This window comes from Malus sylvestris, chromosome 3 (assembly GCF_916048215.2).
Source record: "Malus sylvestris chromosome 3, drMalSylv7.2, whole genome shotgun sequence".
In the NCBI taxonomy this organism is placed as follows: Eukaryota; Viridiplantae; Streptophyta; class Magnoliopsida; order Rosales; family Rosaceae; genus Malus; species Malus sylvestris.
Window position 1 is genome coordinate 29,597,496 of NC_062262.1, and position 22,607 is coordinate 29,620,102.

The 22,607-nt window shown below is 35.0% G+C and overlaps 1 pseudogene; it reads left to right on the plus strand.

Annotated features, from left to right (window-relative positions):
• Positions 1 to 3,146: 3,146 nt before the first annotated feature.
• LOC126617146 (nuclear/nucleolar GTPase 2-like) lies at positions 3,147 to 17,570 on the plus strand (annotated as a pseudogene).
• The last annotated feature ends 5,037 nt before the right edge of the window (positions 17,571 to 22,607 follow it).

Consider the following 22,607-nt stretch of genomic DNA (forward strand, 5'->3'; position numbering starts at 1 on the left):
AAACATCATCATTGAAATTTAACAATATTGGTAATTTGTGCTGCACAGCTGGAGATGCCCAAATGTGGAATTGTAGTGGAATTGTAGTCTTCAGTTCACACTCGATCAAAACAAACAATATAGAATTGTGATCTCTACAATGCATTAAAAAAAAAGTATGTTAAAATTTCTTGCTTTCTTGATAATTAAGTATCCATTTGATAACTATTTCGTTTTAGTTTTCATTTTTAGCGCTTATTTTTTTGAAAACTGAAAATTTGTTTTGTAACTATTTTTAATTTTTTTTAAATGAAAATTGAAAAATAAAGGCTAAACATTGAAAACTCAAGAAAGTAGTTACCAAAGAAGTTTACAATTTTCAATTTTAATAAAAAGTGAAAAAATGAAAAATGAAAATGAAATGGATATCAAATGGCGTGTAATTAAACTGTCACTGAAATTCATTGTCTCAAATCAATGTGAGTATTCCATTATAATATTTTTCCATTTCAGTCAAGCTCAGCACGAACAACGAACCAGAAAGGTACAAGCTTGAAGCTTGAATCCCAATTTATTCATTTACTTGTTCGTCTTCTTCTTCTTCTTCTTCTTTTATTCTTTTTTATTTTTAACTTTTTAATTATATAAAACTAAAAATTGTTTTCTATTATCTAAATATTTTTAAATTCACATAGTAATGTTTAATGAATCAGGATCCTCTCCTGAGCTTAGGAGGCTGAGCCTCTTGAGCAAAGCGCACAGACCGTTGATTTTTTATTCAACGGCTACAAACAAGGGGCCCCTCTAAAAGTTATAATAATTGTAGTCGTTGGATAAAAAATCAATGGGTCGTGTGCTTTGCTCAAGAGGATCAGCCTCCTAAGCTTAGGAGAGAATCCTGATCCATATTTAATTAGATTTGTAGGACCCAGTTATTTGCCACATCAACATATAACAGATTTTTTAACGGAATTGTGACGGAATGACCACATTGATTTGAGACACCCAATTTCAGGTACTATATTGATCGATTTTCAATTTCAAGGATCATCTTGGTGGGATAGGTCAATTTCAGGGATTATTTATGATAAAAACCCTTAGTATAAACATGTAGCCACTAGCACTATGGTCTAATGACATTCCTCTCCACTTATAGACAAGAAAGCTTAAGTTCGACTCACTTGATGACAAATCAAGACATGAAGATTCTGAAATCCATGAAAATCAACCATGCCATCATCAGTTGGCATCGCCTCAGCGTCGAATCGCTAAGGATAAGTGTCTAAAGACTTTTGCATTGCATTAATATCTTCATTGCCCCTATAACATTGGTCAACCGTATATGAACAAGCGAGATGAAGGACAAGGATTTCAATGAAAGAATATGAGGTTGTATTTGTCCTCCTAGATAAGGATTACCACCCAACCGAATTGCTTTCAGGGACCTACATGAGTAGAGGCTTATCGGCAAGGTATCAGTGAAGTTATTCCCATATAGGTCTAGTTTACTAAGGTGTCTGAGTTTGGACAAATTAGGCTTGGTGAGATCTCCTTCCAAGTAGTTGAATCGAAAGTGTAGTTCTATGAGGTTTGTGCAAATCATCAAAGATGGGAGAAAATTACCTTGTAAGCTGTTGAAATCAAGATTCATGAATTTCAACTTAGAGAGCTTCCCGAAATTGAGAGGGAGTACACCACTCAGATGATTAAAGTAGAAGGCAAGGATTGTGAGGTTGGCAATTCTTTCATCAATGGCTCTATTTAGTGAATTGAGAGGTAATGCAAGTTCCTCAAGTTTGGTAGCTTTATAGATATCATTTGGAAGTGATCCTAACAAATTATTGTGACCGGCACGAAGAATCTGAAGTTTTGAACACCTCCCGAGCCTTGAGAAATGTTGCCACTAAATTCATTAGAGGAAAAATCGAATACTCTTATGGAAGGATGGAAGGAGACCATTGGAGACAAATAGATGATGGGATATGCCCAGAGAATGTGTTGTTGCTGACATTGAAACTAGTCAAATTCCAAGCTTGATGGAAGAAAGAAGATGGTAATGCACCCTGGAAGTGATTGCTTGAGAAATCTACTGTTTGAATATTTTTTGGTGGTAGTGAAAACGGAATCTCTTCGGAAAGAAGGTTATAGCTCAAATCAAGAATCTCGAGGCGTTTCAAGGACAAGAAGAATTTCGTTTCAACTGTTCCATAAAGTGAATTGTGTGAAAGGTTCAAGTGGGTGAGATGTGTGAGATTTCCAAGTAATGAGACAAACACACATCCTTTGAGCCTTTTGGAGGACAAGATCAAATGGGTGAACCAACCTTCATGATTGCAAGTGATGCCGCTCCAATGACAACAATCAACAGAACTACTCAAATTTACGGGAGGAGAAGATAGAATGCGGGCTAAGGCCATGAGAGAGGTGCGTTCAGCTTGGTTGCATGCATGAATATTTGTTGTAGATATAATACAATAGAATAAGAAACGGAGGAAGCCATAAGCCATTTTTTTAACTTGGATATTGCTTACAATAACATATCTGCATATATATATATATATATATATATATATATAGTGGCAAACTGCCAAACTGAGAAAATTGGATGCGTCAAAGAGATAGAGATCCAATTGGGAAAACTTCACTCCACTTTGAGATAGTGCTCCGTCCACATTGATTTGCAATGGGAAAACCAATGAAGAGTTAGCACTAAATGGTTGTTCATAATTGCAGCATACTTTTCCACTCCAAAATTATATATATACTAAAAGAGAAAATGAACTGAAATACTGTTCATAAGAACAGTGTTCTACCGAATTTGCCCTCCCATGTTTACTCTAATCTCGGTTTTACCCTTTTGTACACGTGTTGATCTGCTCAGGGTTTCTATATGCTTCCAATTGCTTCCAATTGCTTCCATCTGCTTCATCTCTCCTCAAATGAAAAAAAAAACACCTGCTTCGACTACATCTTCTGGAATATTTCTTCAGCGTCGAAGGCTTTCCTTCGACTACATCTTCTGGACAATTCCTTCAGTTTCTACCCCTCTATCTCGCTTTATCTCACACAAATCTCCACTTTGCTGAAAAACCACCCAACCAGTAGACGTTTTCGGTTTGATTCAAAGAAAAAATCTACCCAGAAAGGATAGCGTTTTGTTGGTGAGTTATTCGGATCCTACATCTGGGGTTTTCTTTTGTTCAAATATGGGGTTCTGTGATTTTGGATTTAGGAATGGGTTTTATGTTGAAATTTCCTTTTTGTGATTTTGGATTTAGAAATGGATTTTCATTTGAATTTTTTTATTTTTTTGTGACTTTGTGGGACGTGCTGGAGGGAATTGGGTTGTCGATGAGATCTAAGGGCGGAGATCGGGATGAGAAATATTAAGAGGTTTGGTTTCATCTTCTACTCTCTCTCAACAACCGTCAAGCCCCATTACCTTTCAGGTTCATCTTCTACTCTCTCTCCTCTACTCTTAGATGGCTCTCGAGGTCGCTGTCAAGGCTGCCTTCGGTGCACCTCATCTTCTCGGCGACTGTACGTTCACATTTCTCTCTGTTTCCCTCAATTTCCGTTCTGGGGTTTGATCAAATTTTGCTATTTTGGTAAAATTTTCCATCTTTCGTTTCTGACAGGCCCTTTCAGCCAAAGGGTTCTTCTAACCTTGGAGGAGAAGAAGGTGCCCTACAAATTGCACTTAATCAATCTCAGCGACAAACCCAGTGGTATTTGACTTTGTTTTGAAATTTTTATCCCAAAAATACATGCAAGCATAGATGGAAATATGTGATTTTTCAACTTATAATGGATTTTGATGTGTTTTTTTGGAGTGTCTGAGGAATTGGGTTTGGGGTTTTTGTTGGTGATTTGTAGGTTTACGGAAGTGAATCCAGAGGGGAAGGTGCCTGTGGTGAAGTTTGATGACAAATGGGTGGCGGATTTTGATGTCATTGTTGGGATCATTGAGGAAAAGTACCCTGAACCTTCTCTCAAAATTCCTCCTAAATTTGCTTCTGTGGATGATCTCTCTCTCTCTCTCTCTCTCTCTCTCTCTCTCTCTCTCTCTCTCTCTCTCTTTCTCATATTGTTGTTTGGAGCCCGTTTGGAAAACTGGTTCTCTAGGAAACACTTTTGCTAGAAGTGCTTTTATTATGAACAAGTTTATATTTTTATTAAAAACAACCTGAGAAACACTTGGAAGTGCTTCCCGAAGTTCTCCATAACCCAGAAGCACGCTCAAGTTAAAAAATTTTGATTTTTTCATTTGAGCCTTTTCTGTAAGAATATTTTTTTAATACTGTGAAAGTTGTGTTTTCTATAGTGTGAAAGTTGAATATGTGGGAATTTTTTAAATAAAAAAAATTATGGTGTCTTTGCTGTGCTAGGTGATGACATTTGTAAAATAGTTGTAGTTTTCTGAGAACGTTGCGATTTTTAGTAATATTTTCTCAATTGAAAGACTGGAAAATGATTGAAATAATGTTCTCTTCTTTTCTTTTTTTTCAAACTTCTCTCAACTTTTTTGTCTAATATTATTTATTTCATTTTTTTGTGACTTACTGCAGAAGGTTAGGCATGGAGTGTCTGCCCCAAGCTGTACCAAAAGAGGTACTGAGAAATTGAGCTTCTGTTTCTCTCTCACTTTTTATTTGGTTACTGATTAATAAACATGTGCAGATCTAAATATAACTATAGCTATCTATATATACATATGCTGGATTTGTTTAATTTTATCAAGTTTTGTACTGAGGTAAAACTCAGTTTTAAATGCTGATTAGTATGTGTGTAAATAGAATTGTGAGTATGTATATATGTAGTAGTAGAATTAGAAACATTGTTGTAATTACGTGTAACTAGAGTTGTAAACCCGCGGCATCGCGCGGGCTTTTTTGCTTCTTGTTTGACTTTATATGCAATTTTACCAAACTTCATGAATCATTGCATATAACACTCAAACTATGCTCCTAGTGGCAAATATTCGCCATCAAATATTTCTAAACAAAAAAATTTCGTCGGGCCAAATAAGGTTTGGTCGCCTAATGTTTTGCTCGATGAAAATTCCTTGGGCAAAATTAGTAGGGCAAAGCTCGTCCCTCAAAAGCTTACCTGAGGAATTCAATATTCCATCGGGCAAATATTGAAAGAAAATACTTGATACACTAATCAAGATCTTGGTCACATGACAAGAGTGAAACGTATCGAGACACGAAGGGAGCGAAATGCAGATATGCTAGGATATATTCAACAAGTATCATTCTATTATCATGAGATCGACCTACTTGAGTAGAAAGTCCAACTAATTAGTACATAATTGGACGGAATGTATTACCTCGCTAACATTTTTACCTTAATATCTTTTAGCTTCTTAGAGGAAAATTGCAACTTCCTAGTGAAATAAAGGAATTGATAGCAAGAGACTATCCAGGGTGCATCAATGTAAGAATTGAAGCATACATGTTTTGAGCTTGGGTCATGCCACAAGTTATCTTAGGCATCTTCCAAAGGCAAGCCTAATAGGTGTGTAAGAGTTTTTCATAAGGTGAGTGAGTAAGAACAATCAATCACTTAAGGATGGATATGTGGACATACAAGTAAATGGACTGACATTGGTATTGGACTTAGTAATGTTTAAACCGGTATTGAACATAATGGAGGGAAAACCAAAGAACTCAATTTCGAAATAAGATGCAGTTACAACCTCTTAGACGCGGATAGAAACTGCTACCATGATAGGAGAAGCAATTAGAATCCTATAATTAAAGACATGTCTTGGCCTCTCTTCTCGGTTTTACTTGTTCATAAAGCTTGTCCTATTGAGAGCAGAACTATGTTGAAACTTAGAGAAGAGAAGGTCAGACTCTCCAGACATTTGTCATGCCTACATATGCAGATACGAACTGATATCATTTTGGGTAATTTCTTATTATATGTTCTGACTAATAGAGTGTGGTTTAATGGCTTTATTGTTTTTAATAATGCTCAATTATGGTTATGCATATTATGCTTTCATGTGGTATGAAAGCGGGCCAATAATAGCCTTAAACTCATTTACAGATCAAAATTGTATTGTTTGAATTCTGCTGCATTTGTTTTCAATAATTTATATGTTTTGGTTTATACAATGTGTTGCGAAACCAGATCTAGAAAGGAAATATGGTGTACAACCTGAAAATGAAAAAATGATTTTTTAAGATTTGGCTCATTTTCCTTTTCTTAGTTTGTAAATAGTGTAGTTTATACACATAAACAAGTAGATTTGTTTCCAAAGGAATCGCTTATGAAAATCAAAGTGTAGTTTATACACATAAACAAGTAGATCTGTTTCCAAAGAAATTTGTCTACTGGGTTCGTTATAAACTAATGTATAGTGAGTATCATTTGCTTTAAGGTTATATTAGTATTGAGAATGTGATTTGAGATTATACATGAACTTTGCCTTATTGATGATTATGTTTATTATGGTGGTCAAGTACTTGTGAGACAAATGTGTGTTGTATGGGTGTGGTACTCTTGAACTCCATATTGCTCAGTAGGTCTACTAATCCAATTATCCATAATATGTTACTAGCAATACCTATAATAGCTAGTTTGGATTTTATACATGCATTATTGATTGAGTTTTTTGTCTTCGCTTGAAAATTCTGAATAAATATGAACGACATTCATGTCCGTATGTGAAGGGATTTAATGGTTTTAATGATAGAAAGTTATGATTTTTGCATGGTTAAAGAAGTTTGGCCATCATAAAGTTAAAGATTGCTTGGTTTGGCCAAATGGTTCGGATAGGAAATAATAGACTTGTCATTTAATTGACCCATTATTGTTAATGGTCCATTTTATCATATTGTGAGAATAGTGAAGTTCAGGATGTTAACTTGTAAATTGTGTCTTATGACTTTACTCAAATTTTGTTGATGTTGTTTTGCAATGACGTTGGAGTTTTATACTAATATAATCCTCATTTCTACCAAGTTTCCTTATTACATTGATGATGATATATAAACTTTGAAACGTTGTCGATTAAAAGAAAAGGAATCGCTGAGGTTGAATGTCATGATTTCGGACTTGTTATTAAGATGACAATTTGCCCTTATTATTTGTTGTTTTGATATTGGTAAATTATCATTTTGCCAATTTATATATACAATTTGCTGTATAATTGAGGATGCTTTGTTGCTTTGAAAATTGCAAGTACATTGGTTTATGACTCTCAGCTTGTTCATGTCTTTGAAATCCTTATTTATTATTTTTTTATTAAGTTGACTTGTTGATCATATCTTGTTCAAGGAATTTTTAGAATTGGGTCTTCTAGTTTGATATCTTAATTACCAAGGTAATGGGATATTGATTCAAATGTTATGTTTGATAAGTTGTTTGGATATCTACTTAATATGGGTTTTTAATCGTACTGCAAATACAATTCCATCTTGCTTCTCTTTTGTAATGTTATCTCTGTATTGCACATGCTAGATAGACTATTAAGTTTTGATCTTTGTTTCCAAATTGATTAGTTTGATTTGATCATGACATGACAATGATTGAACATTATTGAAATGTTGTATGATTGAGGCAATTTATATATTACGAAAATTGGAATGAAGTTATTTTGCTTGAGATTGATGTTTTACGTCTATATTTTTGTAGAGAAATCAATAAAAGGATGACACAATTTAACGTGAAAAGGAAAACGAGAAATTGGTTATGTCACAGACTTTTCCTTGCAACACATCCTTTTTTTATGCTACTTTTGATCAACTTCGAAATTCGGTCATGTGTGTAGTACAGAATGGACTGTTTGCATTGAAATTTTTTTTTCGTATTTTTTCGATATGAAATAGAATTATGGTAAAATGTTAAACATGAAACTATGTTGATGGAATGTTGCAGATTTATGCATCATATCCTGTTTGTGATGTCATTTTGATAGACCTACTTGACTCCTAAATTTATGAAATTTTAACATGTTATACATTAGGATGTGAACTCTAAATCTAGAAATTTTTCAAAGCAATGGTTGAAAATTATTTTTTGTTGAATTTTTTTAATCGCGGGTCTCTACTACATAATACTTTTCGTCTAGCCAAAAAATCTGCCGTCCGTCCCATTTGAGATTTATTTTTTGACCACTTATAAAATCTCAAAAATTATGAAATTTTGTGAAATAGCATGTTTATATGTCTACTTCACATCTGTAAATTTTCATGACGTTTAAGAATTGGATCTTAAACGAAATTGCAAACTAAGGACAACTTGTTGTTTTTGTGACTTCAAATTAGTGATTTTTTTTCTTTCTAAAATATTGTTTTCACTAATTTATATACACCTCAGGTACCAATTCTTAGAAGTATTTATTTATTTCACTATGTAACTATTTACTATACAATTTCTCATAGTCTATTAAGTTTTAGGTAACATTGATTAAACTATACATGGATGGAAATAAGTATTGGTTTATTTTGTTCAAACCAATGATTTTGTTTGGCCATCAATTTTGCTTATGGTAATTATTGTGTTTCAAGATAAAATTGATAAGTGGCATAAGTGTAGCAATTAATCATGTTTTGATAAGTGGCATAAGTATATTAATCATTTTGGACACAAATGATTTTCTTTGTGGTTTCATGTCTTAGGCACAACTGCATAGAATTTTTTTTTTCTGCAAAAATATATTTATGACTATATGTTAGTAACATGTGCTTTTGCATAATTCTATGTTGCCATAAATAGTGAGTGTTTGCCCATGTGGGAGAATTAATATACGTTGTGGACTTCACACTCATTAAATTTTTTTAGGCTTGGGGATTTCTGATTTCCTTGTGAGCAATAAGTTGAACAACAAGTTGATCATCACAAATTTGGTATGGAAATACTTCTTGCTGGTTCAAAATTTCTTATTGTTGAGGAGCTTGTAAATCATTTTGACTAGTTAGTATACTTGATTAACTTGATGACTAAGAAAGAAGCATTTCGACTGGTAACTCGTCATTAAATTATGTTGTGGCTTCATATTCATTAAATGTTATTAGTGAATGTTGTCGGTAAATATGTTGTGGGCTTCATACTTATTTCAGTTGTAGAGATAAAACTTATGTTAGTTTGTTTTTGTTTTATCTATGGTTTATATGTTATTGATGAACAAGAAACTTGATTGGTCAGTACATTTGGTTGATCTGATGATTGAGAAGAACATCTAGAGGCAGATATATTCTTCAATACTGGGAGAACATCTTTAATGTGTGACCTTGTGTTTTATATTTTGATTAAGTAAACCGATTATAATTAATTTTTGTCCATACAGGATTCCAGAATTATATGCCTTTTGTTCCATTGAGAAAACAATCAGTTAAAGTTTTATGAATTTTCAGTTGCATGAATCATTTCTCTATAGTTGTCTCTCATAGAGATCGGTCGTAGGTCGTACCCAGTGCACAAGGCTCCCGCTTTACGCAGGATCTGGGAGAGGTGAATGTCGGCTAGCCTTACCCCCATTTATGGAGAGGCTGCTCCCAAGTCTCGAACCCGAGACCTACCGCTCATGGGCGAAGGCACTTGCCATCGCACCAAGTGCGACCTCTTTGTCTCTCATAGAGATAAAGTCAGAAAATCAATAAACTTTGTTGACCTTCCAAATTCTTTTGTTGTAAATCTCATAACTAATGCTTTATCAGTGGGAGTATTTAAAATGAATTTGTTTCATTTTAAAAAGGCATGTTTCGAGTATAGGACTGAGGCCTTTTGTTGATTGGACTTGAATGTGGGAGCAAGGTACTATGGTTTTATGTCATTCAAGTTTACGGCCTGAATATTTAGTTGTTGTTTCGATTCAATCTCATATTATTCACTTGTAAACAAAACAAGGTGAAGTTTCTGATAAGTTATTTCATTAATGATGTTGATCTTTGCAAAGTAATGATATGAAGTATGTCGTTTAACTTCATGGGACCAAAAGACATGTGGGAGCAATAATGGTATTGTTAAGCTTCCATCTTAAAACCCTCCAATTTGTAACTTTATAATTGATGAGATAGGTTTTGTGATTTTAGAGTACGAATGGAAATAGCTTGCATCATGTGTGCTAAAGTTCGAACTAATGAATCATTATAGTTAGATGAAAAGTCGTGTATTTCTAATGTTAATCAACGATCACCTTTACTTGTATGGAACATATTAGTGATTAGCTTGATTATACTAATGTGGGAGAATGTAAGAGTTTTCCATAAGGTGAGTGAGTAAGAACAATCTATCACTTAAGGATGGATATGTGGACATACAAGTCGAATGGACTGACATTGGTATTGGACTTAGTAATGTTTAAACCGGTATTGAACATTATGGAGGGAAAACCAAAGAACTTAATTTCGAAATAAGAGGCAGTTACAACCTCTTGGAAGTGGATAGAAACTGCTACCATGATAGGAGGAGCAATTAGAATCCTATGATTAAACATGTCTTGGCCTCTCTTCTTGGTTTTACTTGTTCATAAAGCTTGTCCTATTAAAAGCAGAACTCTGTCGAAACTTAGAGAAGAGAAGGTCAACACCAAACATTCATCATGCCAGGTACGAACTGATATCATTCTGGGTAATTTTTTATTATATGTTCTGACTGGTAGAGCATGGTTTCATGGCTTTATTGTTTTCAATAGTGCTCAATTATATGTTTTCAATGTGTACTTTTGCCTTGCATTTTTGTCCACCGTACATAGATCGGGCCACACACAGGTGATTGCCATACATCCTTAACCGTATACGCAGACCAGATAATCCATGAGTTCGGTATTGAGCCAGTGACAATACCCAGATCTACAAGATTAGGGAAGACGTAAGGTAATCCATTAATGAAGAAAACCTTAGATACAACAGAAACTATTCAACCAATTCACTTTTAGTTTCTTTCATCAAGACCGACCCCAACCATTGCAATTTGCAAGACCATACTTCTAGTAACATAAGCTTTGGCGCGATGTTTACATCATTGCGAGCAGGCCTCGAAATGAGAAATCTCTCTGCAAGTTGGGTAAAGCTCCATATATCCAATCTTTTTATATAGTCAATCATATGAGTCTAAGGAATCTTTTGTTCTCTATAATCCAGAAGCTAGTTATCACAACCTAAGCAATCAAAACATTTGTGAAAGCTTTTCATTTAGTGACCAACTATGGTGGAAGCATCGATATGTTATTGTCAGATAGGCCCAGCTCAGTGAGTGAACTAAGATTTTTAAACTCCTGCATGCCAACAATAACAAGGACAATCAAGAATTCAGATCGTAATTAAATTAACGTACCACAAGAAGGAAAGAAGTTCTTTGAAGTACATGATTTATGAACTGAGAACCAAAATCTTATCGAGCCATTTAGAGGATTTCCTTGGACTGCCAAAGGCAAGCCCCACAATTTTTCCGGAGTACATAAAAACTTAGTTTATACCATATGCAACGTGAAACTTAATTTATTACATGAGACTTGAACCTAGGACCTAAACCTTTACCCATCTCCTCACAGTGCCACATGAACAAAGGCTCTTGGGAAAAGAAAATCACCTTATTTTAATGATGTCGTTTTAAGAATACATCCGCTTATTAAAATTTGCGTTCTAAAGAATGCTTATTGTTTTCTTTTGTACAAACCAATATTTTATCGTTTAACAAATTTATGTTCCTTAGTTTTAAATACTATAGCAAGACACTAATGCCCTAATGACAGCCACGGCTATGCCTCCGTGCAGGGTGCCTCCCCAAATGGCAGGCATGGCTGCAACAATTAGGTTTTCTTTTGTTTCTGCTTGTCATAAGTTCACTAACCTTAGGTAAAGCTCCTGCAAATGTAGTAAGCTAGAAAATGCGGGATGCTGTGGTAATGAAGCCACGTTACCACTTAGATATGGAATCTGAAGCATAGGAGCTGCTTGAAATCCTTTTAGTGGAATCTACAAGTCAAGAAATAAGGAGGGCACTCACATCTTTTCGTTTGATATACAATGTTTGAGCCATTACTTGACAGATTAAATTTTTGGAACCACATCCCTCCTTTGTTTACTAAAATTCTAATATCTCATGAATATGCATTGACAAGACAAGAAAAAGGCGATTGTACCAGCTAAGTGTATTTACCTGTCTTGCTGGATTACTGTCCAGCTTCAAACACAAAATGTTAGGAAGCAACCGTATAATTGCACCTTATCAGTCTGTAATCTTGTTCCTGGATAAAATTAAAGTCTGCACATTTGGACAAATATAAGGATGACTTGCATTCAGAACGGTAATTAGCTAAAACTAAAACTTATAGGAGAAATCGGCCAACCCTTATAATTTAAAGAGGAAATTGACGAAGACCTCTTTAATTATAATTTAGTTGTCACATTTTAAGCTCTTCTAAATTTAGTAACTTTTTGCAAAATTAATTTCTCATTGATAATTTTAACTGGATTTATTTTGAAAATGATATGTACTCGTGTCGCGTGTTCTCACTTCTCGTCATTTGATAATATAACCTCTAACTTTATTGGGCCCCTCCAAAAATAAAGCCCATCGACAATTGGGCTAATTTCACTTTGTTAGTCCGGTCCATCACACACAAAGTTACTTTCAAATCCCAGGGTTTTGCCTCGCCCATTTTCCCTCACTTTCACGGCAACCAAACAGGCCCTCCACCGCAAAGATGGTGAAGAAGACGGAGAGGAAAGTGAACGTCTCCGGCAAGCCAAAGCACTCTCTTGACGCGAACCGTTCCGATGCCAAGGCCAAGAACAAGGACGCGCGCACCGGCGCCACCGTCCACCGCCTCAAGATGTACAACACCAGGCCCAAAGCGTAACAGCAAGGGAAAGGTCTTGAGGAACGAGTTCCAGTCCAAGGAGCTTCCTAACACTCGTATCCAGCCTGATTGCCGCTGGTTCGGTATGTACATACACATGAATACACCGTATACGTATAATTACACCGTATACGTGTGCGTATGTATTGGAATATGTCCATTTTGTGGGCTAGATAAGGACTTAATGTAAAAGATTAAAATTTTGCAGCAATTAAATGAATTTTGTCCGTTTCGCTTGTAATTGATTATCGAAAAAGCTGGTGAATTTGCTTTGTTTATGAACAGTTTTGATTGTTTATTGAATTTTTAGAGAATAATAGGGTTTCGACTCAGCAGGAGCTTGACATTTTCCGCGAGGAGCACAGTAGGACGGTTTCAAGTAACTACAATGTTATTTTAAGGGGGAAGCATTTGCCATTGTCCCTCTTGAATGACCATCAGAAGGTATGCTGCTTTTGTAAACTCTAGAATTTTATCTGTTTATCGCTATCAGAAGGCATGCAGCATGCTGCTTTTATTCATTTATTTTTAGGAAAATGACTTTTTGGTTTTCAATATTATGAAATAACTATTTTTGGATGGGTGAAATGCTATGGTGTATCCCGCAGATGTTTAATTTGTGGATTTTAGTTTGGATGTCTTGATCAATTTTATGGGATCTCGATTGATTGTGTTTTGTTTAATTTCTCTTTTGTGTGCACCTTGACACGGTTGCTCAAGGTCAAATATGATCTGTTAAGTCAGTTGTGTTTTAGATATTTCTTCCCTTTGACTTGTTTTTAAGTCGTAATCATTTTATGGGTGCAATGGTACCCATATGCTCATGATTTTGATTCAATCAATGGAGGATTTTTAGTTGCATTTTTCCTAAATTGGCATTCCTTACTTCATTAAAAAGAGACGAAGAAGATAGCATGTGTTTATTTTTTGGCTGATGGCATAGTTTGTTGTTGTATTCTGACCTATATTCATGATTTAACCTCTGAAGCAAACCAGAGTTCATCTTCTAGAGAGAGAGACATTTTCTGATGTATTTCGACATAAGACAAAGAGGAAACGCCCAAAGCTCCTTGCAGCAGATTATGAGTCTTTAGCCAAGAAGGCTGATGGTTCTCAGGGTAATTATTTCTTTCTTTAGATTTTATATGCTCTTGACCAGTTGTAATAAATCATTTGGCACGGTACCTTCTGCTAACCTTTATGCCTTTATGTAATGTTTCTGTTTCATGAAAGCACTGGTGAAAGAAATTTTTTTAAGAAGTTATGATCCCTTTTGGACTTCCGTAACTCAAGTTGTATGAACTCTAACACATGTAGATTTCTATAACTATAAGTTTACTTGTTCACTTTATGTGTTTACTTGTTCACTTTCGTATTCCTACGTTTTCTTGCTTGTTTCCTTTATATATTTCTACTCCTTGCTTTCTGTGCAATCTGCTGATTTTGTGTTTTTTTTTTTTTTTTTTTTTTTGTGTGTACTTAGGGAACTCTTCTATCAGTTTTGAGACAATTCGCCCGTTTGAAAAGTGACAAGCAAGCCATTTCTGTGGAATTTGTTGGGTATCCCAACGTTGGAAAGTCATCTGTTATCAACACATTATGAACTAAAAATGTAATATCTTCAACACCATTGCTTGGTGATTCTGGTTTTTTGAGTGCATTTCCTTTAATTTATTGTATACATGTGTGGTAATTTGCTAAGGCACAAAAATAAGTGATTTGGTTTTGCCTCTATTTGCAATGTTGCTGCATTAAACTGAATCCGGTTATTCTTCTCAAAATCAAAAAATTATATTCCTACCGTGATTGAGAGGATTTCACTTTATATTCTGGTGGTTTTCCTACGGTTGTAGCATACTGGTTATGAGACACTGTAGCCTGATGCATTTTTCTCAATAAATAAAAATTATTGTAGTCTGATGAACTCTGGTCTTAGTTTGAATAGTTAAGTTGCCACCCATTGTTGTCGGAGGCAAAGTTCCATTAGATAAATGTTGTTTTTTAACTTTTGGGGTGCGATATCACACAAATATCATACCAGTACCAATTTCTCTATGCCTGTCTAGCATGATCTTGTTTCTGTACTTGCATACGTGTAATTCATAGGATGCACTCTTAGATGATACTGATAGCTGTAAATCATATAACAAGCTTCTTAATTGTGGTGTTTCTTTCTAGCTAGTCTGTTACTGAATGACTGACAATGTGTTCATTGCTCCATAGGTTTGTAAAGTTGCTCCTATCCCAGGGGAGACTAAAGTGTGGCAGTATATAACACTCACCAAGAGGATTTTCTTGATTGATTGCCCTGGAGTTGTCTATCAAAGCTGTGACTCTGAAACAGATATCATACTGAAGAGCGTGGTATGTTTTTTCTGTTTTTCCTTTTGTAGCTCCTAACAGTGAATTTAGCTGTCCTGGAATGAGGGCCATATAGTCCCATAATTCCAATTGGATTTTTGGTATTGTTTCTGATTGATCTTTTAAGTATCAACTGTAAAATATTTTGGGTATATTGTGTTTTGGGTATATTTATTTGCTACCAATGTTGTGAGTGTTGTCTATAAATTGCTTATTGTTTGTGAATTTTGCTTCTGGTTTATAGATAAGTAGTGATAGGTGTAGTCCCTTTAAACAACAACAGTAATATCAATGTATGTCTATACTTTTACCAACAGCCTGCTGTTCATAGTATCTCTGATGCCTGTTTATTGACGAAATTTTTTATTAAATAATATACAAAAATATTATATAGGGTTTTGTTGTTAGCACTCCAAAATAGTTATAATCCCCTCCTCCCTTCCTTAGTGATTTTTACAAGGGAGTGCAGAACAACTTTTTAGGTGCGTCAATAACATCTTCCATTATATTTAGAGCATTTGTCGCCTAACCACATCAGTGAATTCCTCTCTATACATGTACATATGCATATACATAGAATGCCACTTGCTGCATGCAAAGTCATATTCTGCACCTTCCTGCCGTCCGTGCTTTATCTTTGTCCAAGTTCAGTTTTGGATTGGTTCAATTGTAAAATCTCTCTGCTGCACCTGTTTAAACCCTTTAACATTTTTGTTTTCTTATTCTCTGCGGTCTGGGAGCCTGTGCTTGCTGTTTGCCTGAAATTTTAATATTCTATATGCACATCTAATGGTAAATAATTTGGGTCATTTTCCTAGGTACGTGTCACAAATTTGCAGGATGCTACAGAACGCATAGGAGAAGTTTTGAAACGAGTTAAGAAGATCCACCTGAAAAGAGCATATAGATAGAGAACTGGTATGCTGCTTTGTCTTTGTCTTGGATTTTGATGTTTATCCGGGTACTGAGTGACATGTAACTGTATCTTAATGGTTTTATTTATCAGGGAAGATGATAATGACTTTTTATGTCAGCTATGCAAATTGTCAGGCAAACTTTTGAAGGTAACTTGCAACTTAATAATGCTTTCTAACAATCCCACTAGTCATAACATTGTTGCCCACGGTTCCAGTAAATGTTTGGGAGATTTCGTTACTCAGACTTGGTCATTTGATATTTACCAAATTATTTACATTTTACATGCATACATATATGTACATGCAGACACAAATATACATGTTACTTTTTATATATAGGAACATGTCTTTTGCATCTTATTTAACTTTTGCCTGAATGTGCGACTTAAATTCAGTCTGCGATACAAATCTAGCAACAGAACACTATATGTAGATGTATATTAAGGATGTATATTGGGCAGTTTAGAAGGTGATATGTTAGTTTTGAAGATCCTAAAGTGTGTTATTATCCCTTTAGGAATTTGTCTTTTGCCAATGTTGGTCCCTCAGCTTTGTGAAGCTGTGGTTTTGAGCATAGGATCCAATGGAACAGGGCCAAATCCAGCAGGGAAATTGCATTCTTCAAAGATTCAAGCAAAAGAGTTGCATTGTCTCGACATAATTGGTGTTTTGTTATGCATCCCTTTTATTCCTCCCTTAGGCTTGTTGAACATCATTTACATCTTATGATTGACCATTATTAGATAACAAATTATTCTGTCCATTATTCGATGGGTCGCAACTTCTACAAATGTTGACTGTTTCTTGTACCTACATTCTTTTTTCCCATGTTTTTTCATACTTGTAAAAAAAAGAAAAAAAGAAAAGGATCTGGTAACGTGTCTACTAAGTTTTTTGGCCTGTGTGCTTCTAGGGTGGTGAACCCGACTTGATGACTGCAGCAAAGATGGTCCCCCATGACTGGCAGAGGGGTAAAATACCATTTTTTGTGCCGCCACCAAAAAGAGAATCACCAACGGGGGAGGCTGATATTGATCACAATAAAGATGACAGTGTGGAAGATAACAATCAGGCTGCAGCATAACGAGCCATTGGAAATATTATTGCATCTCAGAAGGTGAGCACTATCCCCGTGCAAGGGGATCTTTTCAGTGAAGAAGAGTTAAAGGGCAATGAGAGACCTGAACAGCTTCCAGCCACTGAAGGATCTGCAAGGTCTCCAGAGTCGGATGATGAAGTATCAAGCACTGTGACTTTGAGGATGACCGGGATGAACAGTCGGGGGATTCTGAAGACATCTGAGCGTCCAACACATATTTGTGCAAGGGAAGGTTTTTTTTGTAGTCCGTAAATGTTATGTTAGCATGTGCGTTTTCTTTTTGGACGAACTTCATCTCGAAGCAAGTACGAGTAACTTTTTTTTCTTTTTTTTTTCTTTTTGGTTCTTTTCAATTGTAAAATCGTTTGATAAGTGGTATAAAATTTCATGTTTGTTTTGTGTTTGCTCACCTCTGAAATCATTATGTTTTTTGACCGTGTAAGATTAGGGCTTGTTTGGTATTGTGACTCCAAAAAGCACTTGTGCTCGTAGGCACTTTTAAGCTTTTTAAGTGTTTAGTGGTGGTAATTTTTCTTCAGTGTCAGTGTCTAAAAGAATGGTACTGTGTTGTTTGGTAACCCTAAAGCCTGTTTGGTGTCATTATTGAAACTAATTTTGTTTATGAAACCCAGGAGTTTTAACTAATGTGGTAACGTAAATTAGTTTCAAATTGAGTATCAAACGACCCTTAATAATCTCGACACAATTTCAAGTTGAGTACCAAACGATCTTTAATAGTCCCGACACAGGGAAGGGACAGCAATTTTCAATCAATCTATTATTGGTCACTCTCCCATGTAGGGCTCGTGCAAGGCCATATATCTAAGGTCCAACACATGGTGTGTTGCGACCAAAACCGCCATAATAGTTACTTGTCATTGTAATGGTAGGCTCCCTTAGGGTTGCAATTGGGAAATTCCGATTCTTATTTATTTTTGGTATCACTGGGGAATGATGGTTTCAATTTAGGACATGTTCTAAAACTTTAGGAAGAGCAGTACGAACTCAACTAATCGGTCGGCGCCGGTGAGGATGCCGGCCATTGGTGGCGGCCGTCGTCTTTAAGGAATAGATAAATCTCTCGCCAAATCTCCCTCCCTACCAATTCGGAGGCTGATGGGAAGAAAGAAACTTCATGGAAGCCACGAAATTTAAAGTCAAAACATGGTTTTATGTGGTGTACGTATGTATTATCAGTTTGGTAGGTGTTATGTCATGTGAGTGAACGTACTTTCTTTTTCCTTGGTTTATTTCTGTTGACATACTTATCCACAAGATTTGGATAATCATGCGTACGACTAATGTCTTGGTTAGGTATCACACCACAGTGGATCACGTTATTCCTTAGGTACTGTGCACACAAGCACAAAGACTCCTCCATCAATTGCATGGAGTGTGAGAGCTTCCTAAATCAAACAGCTCAACGGAATATCTTTGACTAAAACCTTTATCAGTACTAGTTTGGACATAGAGCCAAGAACGAAGCCACCTATATGGCATCAGTGTATTGGTGACTTCTCGAGTTGATCTACCATTCTCGTCTGAAGAATTCGAAATACGTACTTGATTGAATTAGATAATGCGACAATGACATTCTAGTTGTAATTGAGTTCTTCTCCTAAGACGGAGTCCTCACGAACGGTTATGAGCCTCATAATCTCAAGATGAACGTCAATATAACGTCTTCATATTTTGTTAGTGTTAACAATTTAATCATGTTTAACTATGTTCGAGCACATATTACTAATTCAAGCTGCTAATTGTTGGGTGCGAGTATATCCTTGTATTTTATTAGCAAATAGGTAAGGGAATACGTTGGGCCAAGTGGCAACAGCTGGTAACAATGCAAATCAAGTTCAAAGTGCATTTACTCTCTCTAGTCCACCCACCCTAACAAACAAACGCGTTTTTCAGAACGAACCAATTTGAAATTCATAATTTTCGTTAGTTGGAACTGTGAGAAATTCAACGTCATAAAAAAATAGCAATAGAACGCGACCTAATAATCTTTTAAACTTAATGAAACACAAAATGCTCAAAACGTCAATATGATAGTATCTCAAATCAATTACATATGTCACATATGATTTATGTTACGTAACAATGCAAATTAAGTTGGGATACTCACAAAGTATTATCTCGTCCCGTTGCATAAAAGTTCTCTTTTATTGGTGTATATGTTGGGAAAGTTACTGAGTTAGAATTTGGTTTATTTTTTCGTATTTAATGTACTAGATTATATAGCATGATAATGATTGTGAAAGCTGTCCTGTTAGAGCATTTCCAAGAGAAGTTCTAAATTTTTGTTTTTATTTTTGCGTTTTTTGTTTTTTTACAAACGATATTATCTACACTAGGAGGGTGGTTTTAGCTTTACAATAAACTAGTAATAATACTTTAAGAGTTTAATTTTAGCTAATCAGTTTAACTTTCATTTCCAATAATACTCTCTATTTTAACAAATTTTGAGTATTTTATTATTATAATTCAAACTCAACCTACTCATTTTCTGAAACCACCTTATCTCTCTCTTCCTTTTCTCCATAGTTTAGCTATCCACCATTGAGTTTTATTAATTTTTTAACATTTAACATATGAACAATGACTCTATAAAGTTAAAGAGGAATTTTTCACTGAACTTCACTTTACTACAGTTGAATATCAGAGTGCGCAACGAACAAGATTACAAAATAATAGGAATATTATTAAACTAACGAGAATGCCGGAACGGCTACAAAACCCTATAATAGGCTACATCTTGAATGACTTATTATTCTACGAGCTATAAAGCACCATATATATAGAGAACTAACATAACCCTAATAAGCAAGAAAACGAAATCTTAATACTAACGGGCTAAGCCCAAATTCAAATAATAAAATAATCCTAAATTCCAACACCCCTCGTCAAACTCATGGTGGTACACGGCAAGAGTTTGCAACAAGAAGATGCGGATGCAAGCTCCATTAGGCAGACATACAAGACAAGCTCCGTTAGGCGGACACGACAAGGCAAGCTCAGTTAGGTGGACAAGACAAGACAAGCGGGTGAACAAGCAAGTAAGCGAAAGCAATCCAAGCGGTGCAAGTTTAAGATTCCAAAGCTAGTGCGAACTTCCGAACCAAATTCATGACAAACTTTTACGCAGCGGACAAACAGATGAACAAATTGATACCCATCTAGAACATATTAAATTCCGAAGAATCGAACCTGCTATGATACCAAGTTGAATATCAGAGTACGCAACGAATAAGATTACAAAATAATAGGAATATTATTAAACTAACGAAAATGCTGAAACAACTACAAAACTCCAAGAGGCTACATTGTGAATGACTTGATAAAATAAAACTAATACAATCACTTCTATAAATAGTGAAAACTAAAGCAAAATCCTTGATGGGCAAGAAACTTTAATATCTTTGGCCCACAAGAAAACCATAAACAATAATAAAATAATAACTAATTTTCCAACAACTACTATGTAAAGTCCTTTATAGAGTCTCTTGGAGATGAGTGTTTTAGATTTTTCTCTTTTAAATAGAATTTAGCGGTTTTACAACTTCTGTTGGACATGTTTCTTAGGATTTTTGGTTCCTTTTGTATTTGTTTAGAGTTATGTCTTTATAAATAGACATTATAAATTAGTATAGGAATGAAGGTTTTGCAAGATACATATATTCGTGTTATGTAGTCGTCTTGTCAATTTATAATCTTGTTTTTAAATTTTCATATATAGGATAAGAATCAAAATTTGTAATCAGCTTTTTCTTCTCTTCTTTTCGTTTGTTAAAATTAAGATACATACCAGAACTTGCTGCATGCCAAAGAAGAGATTTTCTAGGGTACGTACGTACTCTGTAGTGCCCATACTGAGAGCTTAATCGTTAGATTTTTGTTTAAAACACTCATCCGCTGGAGTTTCCTATAATCTATGGTCAAACAAAAGCAATATTCTCCTAGTTTTATACTGTAGAGTACGTCACTGCATCTGCATGGCCCTCGGAGGCTCGTAGTTTCGTAGTGGTTTGGGTTCCTTCAAAAAGTGTCACGCATATTCTATGTCAAAGAAAAAGTTTGATGACTTGATCATGATTTATGTATCCATGCATGCATGCATATATTATGGAAGAAGAGACCATCGACCGATTGTTTTTGTGGAGTCAAATCCCAAACACGACTTTGACTCTATTGTTTGACTTTGGCGCCAATCCCTCCTTGATGATGGGGGCGTTGGAAAAATGAATGAAATTACACAATCAGTTGCCGTCATCATCTCCTTTCCACTTGATTTTGTCAAAAGGGACAGTGCCATTTTATGCACTAGCGTGACAATATCAAAATCAGCTTTGTTAGGTATCACCAACAACTATGAATCGTTAATTGATTTCAATCTTACAACCTTAGTCAGATGTAATAAGGAGGTTTTATATATAGGACCTCCCTCGTTCCATAATCAGCTTAGTTCCATTGAAAGTTCAAAAATTGTCCATTTACAGTTAAATATAGAAAAATGTTAAGGAGATTATTTTTTATACTATATTGTTGTAACGTATGATGGGGCAAGTGATGAGTATCACATCAATTTATCAATTTATTTCATTAAATATTGCTACATGAAATGATATCTCAATGTGGTATTAGAAGAAAAAAAAGTCTCTGCATTACCCCTAAATGTATGATTTTAGCCAAAATGGTCCCTAAAGTTGTCATAACTCCCCACTTTGGTCTCTGAGATTTAAAACCAATATAAATGATCCCTAAGATTATTCATCATCAATCATTTTAGTCCTCTATGAAAAATCCTCATTAAATTAAAAAAATCACCAATAATGGATTTAAACAAACATAATAGTGCACGAGAACCAAGAGTCAGAAATTTATTTTCTATGATCAACACTTGCAATCAACGGTTTAAAATTATCTACTTACCGTCAAATAATTATGATTGGCTCATAGTTTTCTTTTCTTTGCTCCATTTAAGCAAGAACGAACGAATGAACGAAAAACGTGTTAAAAGTTAGGGTAATTCCCCCATTTACACTCGAAGAAGCTATGCATATCAATTTTTTCCTACTAAATTACGTTACACTACCATGTCCTCTTGGCATCTTGTCATAACTCAAAAGATTCAGAAGAAAACAAATTAAATGATTCCTCTCCTACAATAACAGTCTACTAATTGTAATCTGTGGAACATATCCTTGCACATCTGTCATGATTCATGACACTCTCTTTGATAAACTATTTTATTTTAATTAATCTGTATTGTTTAACATAGATGGGGAAATAAATATTGCGTTCAGATTCATCGCTAATCTCGATTATGTCTATAATGCATGTGATTTACCTGTTGGAACTTTGGGAAATTAAATAAAATATATACGTGAATTCCTTTCATTTTCCTTCTTATATTCTTTATATATTTTTTATT